We start from the raw sequence: 7,429 nt of genomic DNA, 5'->3' as shown, positions 1-7,429 counted from the left end.
GATTACCATGAGCGAATCATGACAAGCTTTATGTCACGGCTCGTTATTAATTGTAGCTACTGGGGTAGGGGTCTCACTGAATACAACTACAGATCCTACATGTCATTGCTTGTGTCCACCATATGCTCGCGACATAATCGTTTTCAAAGAAAAGTTCCCCTTTCATAAACAAAGTAGTAACCATGAGAACTGTATTTTATTGTGAGGAAATTCAATGGCGTCCTACATGGGATCAAGTTTCGCGCTCTGAAATCTCAGTAAACCATAACATATTTTTTCGTCATGAATAATCTTTAATGGTAAGTATGAGTGTCATTGTACGCCTTTCCTATGACAAAACTGAGCAAGAACTTAAATAAACTCGACCTCCATAAAAGACCAGCACAGACATTTCAGGGAGGGGGCCCTTTCTCTTATTCCTCGTTCCACTGTTAATTGTTATTGTTAACAAAATGCGAAAGAGTAATATTTTTACATAATTTTTCAATGTCTGTCAGTACACAGTATGGCACCTGTATATATGTGGCATCCTGTATATAAGGGTCACCGAGCCATTTCCCAAAAGTAACCGTTATATACAGGTTGACCATATACATAGATACAGTTATTTTCCAAAGCGTCCTCGACGTGCTGGTGGAATGCGTCAATTTCGACTTTGTGTAATGTGGTAAATGGGTCAGCAACGTCGCGTGGCCAAATTGGTATCCTTTGTCAGCAAGTAAAAGGGGATAGTTCCATGTCATTCTACGTCACAATTTCTGCGACAACAACGGAAACTGGCGCCCTCGTGGCTGTTCCGTGTAGCTGTTGTACTGAAGATGAACAGGGGCTACCCTTAACCTAACGGTCGCTTTACTAATTTAAAGGAATAAACATCCCTCCCCCCATAGAAGAGCACATTAACATATTATTATAGACACAGGGTTCTATATGATTTCTGTTGTTGGCTGAAAAATTTTATTTATGAAACAGGATAGTTTTTCTGTTGGTTCTTCCGTGGGAGGAGTTTTTTCTCGCTCAAACACACCGAGGAACAACTGTTTTTTATGCTGGCTAAATATGCATTAAGCAGTTGTGATTTTCTGCATAATGAGTGTACATTATCAATATTGTAAAGGCTCTAATTTGTCTATCAGGTGGTGGTAAACTGGAGTAACTTGAGACTTACTTACTATATTTCTTGGTCCTAAATCTGGGGACGGCGAACTCCGCCACCCTTAAGTTGCAGGGTGAACAATGCGTGTGAAATAGCTCGCATATTATGGTGGGGCATAGTTTTTTTTTCACCTTAAACATAAGGATAGCAATATCTTGCAGTCTTCTGTTCTGAAGCATCGTTAGATCACTCTTGTACAGTAATGCTTGGTAGCTTGATTGCTTATCCAGGAAAACTGTGCTCTTTCTTGAATCCGTTCGAGCTTTCCTTTATCCGAGTAGCACGACAGAAAGGCCAAGTCAGGTGGCAATAGGTTAAGTAAGGGTTAAATAAGGCAATATGGCTGATTTATACAGAGTTAATTTAGCATTGGTAGGGATAAGTTTTTTAAGCCTCAACAGTACGTCTACCTTTTGACTCGCCTTCTTACATATTTCATTAATGTGAGTGTTAAAATTCAATTGTTCGTCAATGGTAACTCCTAGGAACTTAAGACACTCAGAAGATTCAATGGTGTTTCCTTGAAAGTGTAAAGGAATGTTACTTTCTGTCCTGCTATGCTTTAAAGTCATAGTTTGATATTTGCTCAGGTTTCCTTTTAGCAGATTACTAGCATACCATTCGGAGGCCCTATTGGCATTCCTCAAAAGATTGGTGTTAGCCATTTTCGGGTCCCCCGCTGTTTCAGACATTTGATGGTCATCCGCGTATATGGAGAGATGCGATAAGTAATTTACGTATGTTCCATAACAATGGGCCTAAGGCCGATCCTTGTGGACAACTCCTACCTGTCTGCCTCCACTCGCTTCTGAAAGCTCCCAGTTTCACTCGGTTCAATCGATTACACAGGTAAGATCGAAGTAGATCAAGCAGTTCGTCATGAAATCCATACGCTTTTAATTTGCTCATCATTAAGGAAGGATGGAGCGAATCGAAAGCCTTACTCAAGTCGGTAGACAATATTTTAACAGCTTGCTGGTTGTCACGTGCTGATTTCCACGCTTCAATAAGACTTATAAGTTTTGTTTTAAAACCATGGTGGTCAAATTGCTTTGAAATCTGGTCGCTAAGTAGCTGCTCAAACGCCTTACTAACCACTGGAAGGACAGTTATTGGTGGATAGTTCCGACTATCTTGTGGATCCTCTTTCTTAAAGACGGGCGTCCATTCCCCCCTTTTCCAGTTGCTTGGCCATAGTCAATTTATAACACATGAATTGTGCAGATTCGCCAATGGTATAGCGAGTTTTTCCGCTCCATACTTCAGTACTCTGGCTGGCAAATTGTCACATCCATTTGCTTTTTTCGTATTAAGTGACTCCAGGGCATTTCTGACTTGTACATGGTAACTGGATTGGACTTGATCATTGGTTTTGAACTATTCGCCATTCGTATTGGCAAGACACTTGGATGGTTATTTCAGTCACTGCGAGGAGTTTCTTAATTTGACATCTCCGATATCGCTTGCTGTTGTTGCAAAATGATTTGCTGATATTTCCGCAACAATCTCTTGGTTGCTAATGATCTTCCTGTCAACTTTTAAGTTAATAATACCACCCCAGACTAAGGAGGGTGGGAGCGTCCAACTTCCCGTGGTAGGCTTAAGCCGTTGCATATCATACCCCTTGTCCATTTATATTATTATTGTCATTACTATTGTTATTATTACTGTTCATCAGCATCATTATTATTATCAACACAATTATTAGATAATATACTTTAAAAAATGTTTCATACTAGCTTCAACTATTGCTGCGTAGTCGCGACTCACCAATGGGAATACGATTGTACGATGAATTTAATTCCTTAGGTTATCACTTGAAAACATCAACTTAACAAATAGATTCCAAGTTGCCGTGCGTCTGTTCAGTAGTAGATCACAGATGACGTCAAAATGTGGTAAGAACATCAGCGTCACACTCGGCTGCGCCTCGTGTGCCACTTTTTTGTTCGTACCACATTTTGACGTCCTCTGTGATCTATTACTGAACAGACGCACGGCAACTTGGAATCTATTTGTTTTATATAATATAAACGACGTCATCTATACGTCTGTCCTCCAATAGATCATAAGTGACAACCAATCAGAATGCGTGCATAACTGAGCTTATTATGTAATTCAAGATCGATATAGTCGAAGCTGCAACTCATAACCAGGAAAGGTTTTTGAACATTTAAAAACTGCTATTTCTGTTATTTTAAAAATATGCCGCATTATTTGCGCAGTTCCATTTAAATTGCTGAAGTTAAGAGTTGCATCAGCTCAGCGGAGAAGATGGCGCGATATTTTGAAAAGAAAACGCGGATCACTAAAGGTGCCAGGGCAACTTGAAGTTTGGTGTTCAAGTTACACTATAAACTAAAACTTACCTGAGCACTTCATAATTGCAGCGCTATTGAAGTGCGTGCTTAAATGCCTTTTCATGGATGCAATTTTTGATACCTCTAAATTATTGTCAAGTCGTTTGTAAACTTTGGAGTTTCTGTGCGAAGATCAAGGTAGAGTAATTTAGCACTGATAGCCTATACAAATATTTCTCGTGGCATTTTGCAGGTTTCAACTATTTAATGAAAAACTAAAAGAGTTTATGAACATGAAGATCGCTACTGTAATTTGTTCAATCGTTTCAGTGGCATTTCTCATCTTTCTTTTGTTATTCTGTTGACACCATTAGATGATCGGATGAGATAAATTTTGATTTGTTTTGGTTAATATAGTAAGAGATAAGATCTATCTTTAAAAGAAAAAAAAAACAAAAGTAAAAGTTAAAGGATATTATTGATTTACAGGTTAGTGGCTGATAAAAATCAACTTTCACAGCCTTGACAAAAATCCAAATTATACGAGTGCCTAAGAGTTGCCTTCTATTTTTTTTAATATCCTCCTTTAAGCCGTTTTGTTTGTTAAGTACGCCAGGTGCACTTTGTTCTCAAATTTGAATTAGGAGCACAATTAATTTTTTCCAACGGAGATCTTTAAGGGTTTACCAGGAGAGAGCCTATTAACTTTCAAGATCTAAAATCCTTAAATCTTGGATACAAAAAAGTATCTTTATCATGACGGTTTTAATCTATGTATACAGTTTTTACGCTTACAAATTTTCTGTCCGCAATTGAACCTTTCTGAAACTCCTGATTATACAAAACTGGCGCAGAAGAAGTACTTCTAGATGACTGTTTACATGGAGGAAGGTAAAGGTTGTATTTAACTGATTTCAATTTCTCTGTTTTTGTAACCTAGCTTACCAATAAAGTACTTTGCAAGAAACAAGCAGATCCGTGAAACAGTAATATGAGAACTTAAGTGCCGCTCTCGCTAAGAGCGGTCCTCTCGACTTCCCGACGGAGAAAAGTTTCTTTTATTTTTTGCCCGTGAAAAGGGTTTAGGACACATGTTTCCAAAATAGTTAAGTTGTTCTCCAATTCTCTTTTTTCGCGTCGCCACAAGCCAAAAATGATTTTTGGCCCGTACACCCGTGTGGACAGCGATCGAAAGTGTAAATTTCACAGATTTGGTCCAGCGCGCAGCGACTGCAATAATATAGCTCACGGAATTTTATCTTGCTACAAGTTACAAGGTGCCTTCAATTAGTTCACAGACAAAATATGGAAACTTCAGCTGAAATATTTTTCATACAAGCGTGATCAGAGTAGAGCCTCCCCTTCGACCTTTATTTGCATATCAAAATTAACCTATTTGTACGAAAGAAATCTCAAAATTCAGGCGTTAATCGGGCTAAAAAAAACCATACCAGTGTAAGTTTATACACCAATGAGACCATCGATTGCCTCAAAACTGCATTCATCCACCAACATCTTAAAAACAACGCAAATCCATGTGTTCTCTCAATTGCGCTAGTGTCAATGATTATTTGCATAATTCTGAAACTCGACCAAGATCTCCTTTTGACCGTTCAAACTTCGTTTTTTTGTCCTCTACGTTAAGGATTTCAGGTTTTCATAACAACTGAATGGAGAATAGATGCCGATTTGTCCTAAAACGTTGCGTAAACGTGATCGGTCGTAACGCTTGCGCGCTTGCGTGACTTACAAAGTAAACAAAAGAGATCGGAAGGTGCCTTCTCGATAGTCTTCGTTAAAATATCTGGTCACGAGCTACGCACCGTGTGGAGAAGATCAAAATTAAAGAATAAAGTTTGGCACTCTAGTCATTACAGACATATTGCGTTGCTTTAAAGGACACACAAACAAGTTGGAAGACGTTACAGTGTTATTCACCAAAACAACACGCATACACTCTGAAAGAATTCCTATAGTTTCTACCAAGATTTTGCACACGGAACGTGATGAACTAGCCCTCCTTTCTGCAAATTTATTTTCATGATTTTACGGTTGTAAGATTGCATGTAAACGCGTTTTATTTTTCGACCCCGGCTAGGCGGGTTACCTCACCCACCTGGGGTCCCCCACCACCCTTAGGGCCTGTTTACATGGAGGTGAGGTAACCCACCCATGTTTACATGCAATCTTACAACCCCGGGGTGCTGGTGTGAGATTTCTTGAGGTTATTGTTACGCTTGAAGTTTGAGCAAAGGCGTCCCAAGCTCACATCTCGAAAAAGACGAAGGATTAATTCTCGGACACATATGTATTTATTCATGAAAGTGTCACGCGTTGTGTTACGCGGTGTTTGGTTTCGCGAGTAATTGTTGACTTAATACGTTATACGGCATAATTTGGGAAACCAAATATGGTCGATTTACAACGCTAAATATTCCGAAATGTGAATATTTTACACTCCTTGTTTGTCCGTTGCGGTTTCTGATGATTTCTGCCATGAGACGACTAAGAAATGTACAAAGTTTAAAAACATACATGTTTCGTTTTTGAGCTGTTTGCCATGAACGCGACCCTGGCTAGGCGGGTTACCCCACCTTGATACGTTTACATGGCAAATTGTCACCCCGGTTGACAGGGTTACCCTACCTGGCAGACCGGGAAACCCGCCTAGGTGGGTCACCCCACCTATCATGTAAACGTGATCAAAATAAACTAAGAATTTATATGGACAGGCGGGTTACCCCACCTACGCGGGTTACCTCACCTACCCAGGGGCCCCCACCTCCATGTAAACAGGCCCTAAAAATAAGTCACAGACAAGGGAAAAATTGTACGATCACGTCACGCAATACATCATGCTGAGTTTGTCTAGTTGATTTTGATGGTCGTAGCCCGATTAACGCCTGAATTTTGAGATTTCTTTCGTACAAATAGGTTAATTTTGATATGCAAATAAAGGTCGAAGGGGAGGCTCTCCTCTGATCACGCTTGTATGAAAAATATTTCAGCTGAAGTTTCCATATTTTGTCTGTGAACTAATTGAAGGCACCTTGTAACTTGTAGCAAGATAGAATTCCGTGAGCTATATTATTGCAGTCGCTGCGCGCTGGACCAAATCTGTGAAATTTACATTTTCGATCGCTGTTCACACTTGTGGTCTAACCAAAAATCATTTTTGGCTTGTGACGACGCAAAAAAAGAGAATTGGAGAACAACTAAACTGTTTTGGAAACATGTGTCCTAAACCCTTTTCATGGGCAAAAAATGAAAGAAAACTTTTCTCCGTCGGGAAGTCGAGAGGACCGCTCTTAGCGAGAGCGGCACTAAATGCAATGAAGAAACCGAGTGGTAACTACTTGTGAGTAGCAAGTCAACGATGAATATAACTTTATGTCGAAAACAGTTCAGTCAAATCAATTCGAATATAAAGTGAGCAAACGCATCAGATAAGCTTTGATACTCTTAGCTCGCTAATGGAACGAGCCGAGAAAGAAACAGTTTAAATCACGTATATTGTCTCAGTTACAGACCGCTAACTTCATTCGTATTACCGTTTTAACACCCAAGCTTAGTCTCCGTGAGGCTGCCACTAAGGACTGCCAACGAATTACAAGGCTGCTGATATCATAAAAGATCACTCTTGACGACGAGCTCTTTCATATAACAAGCTCTAAGATCTCAAGGTCGACATTACTACGTTCGTTGCCAGTTACGCTGGGGAATTATTAATACCTAGAGGATTTGGATCCCCAGTTGAGGATTTACAAATCTGACAATCCGAACGACGTAAGTAATTGTTACAAGAAACCATCGAATATCGATTGTACAAACTGTTAGTGCTATATATCATTGGAGACTTTATAACAAAATAATGTTTATAACTGCATAAGCTGCAATAAATTACGTCAATAATACAACCATATGGATATTAACGACTAACACTGCTGAGCTACCGCTCACAACGAGCAAACGC

At 39.5% G+C, this 7,429-nt stretch overlaps 1 pseudogene; it reads left to right on the top strand.

Moving 5' to 3' along the window:
• LOC149050082 (uncharacterized) overlaps nt 1-7,429 on the top strand; it is an 89,740-nt pseudogene that overhangs the window by 45,572 nt on the left and 36,739 nt on the right.

This window comes from Pocillopora damicornis, chromosome 2, assembly GCF_964200805.1.
Source record: "Pocillopora damicornis chromosome 2, jaPocDami1.2, whole genome shotgun sequence".
NCBI classification, from domain to species: Eukaryota; Metazoa; Cnidaria; class Anthozoa; order Scleractinia; family Pocilloporidae; genus Pocillopora; species Pocillopora damicornis.
Note: the sequence above shows the minus strand (reverse complement) of the source record. Positions and strands in the feature narration are given on the sequence as shown.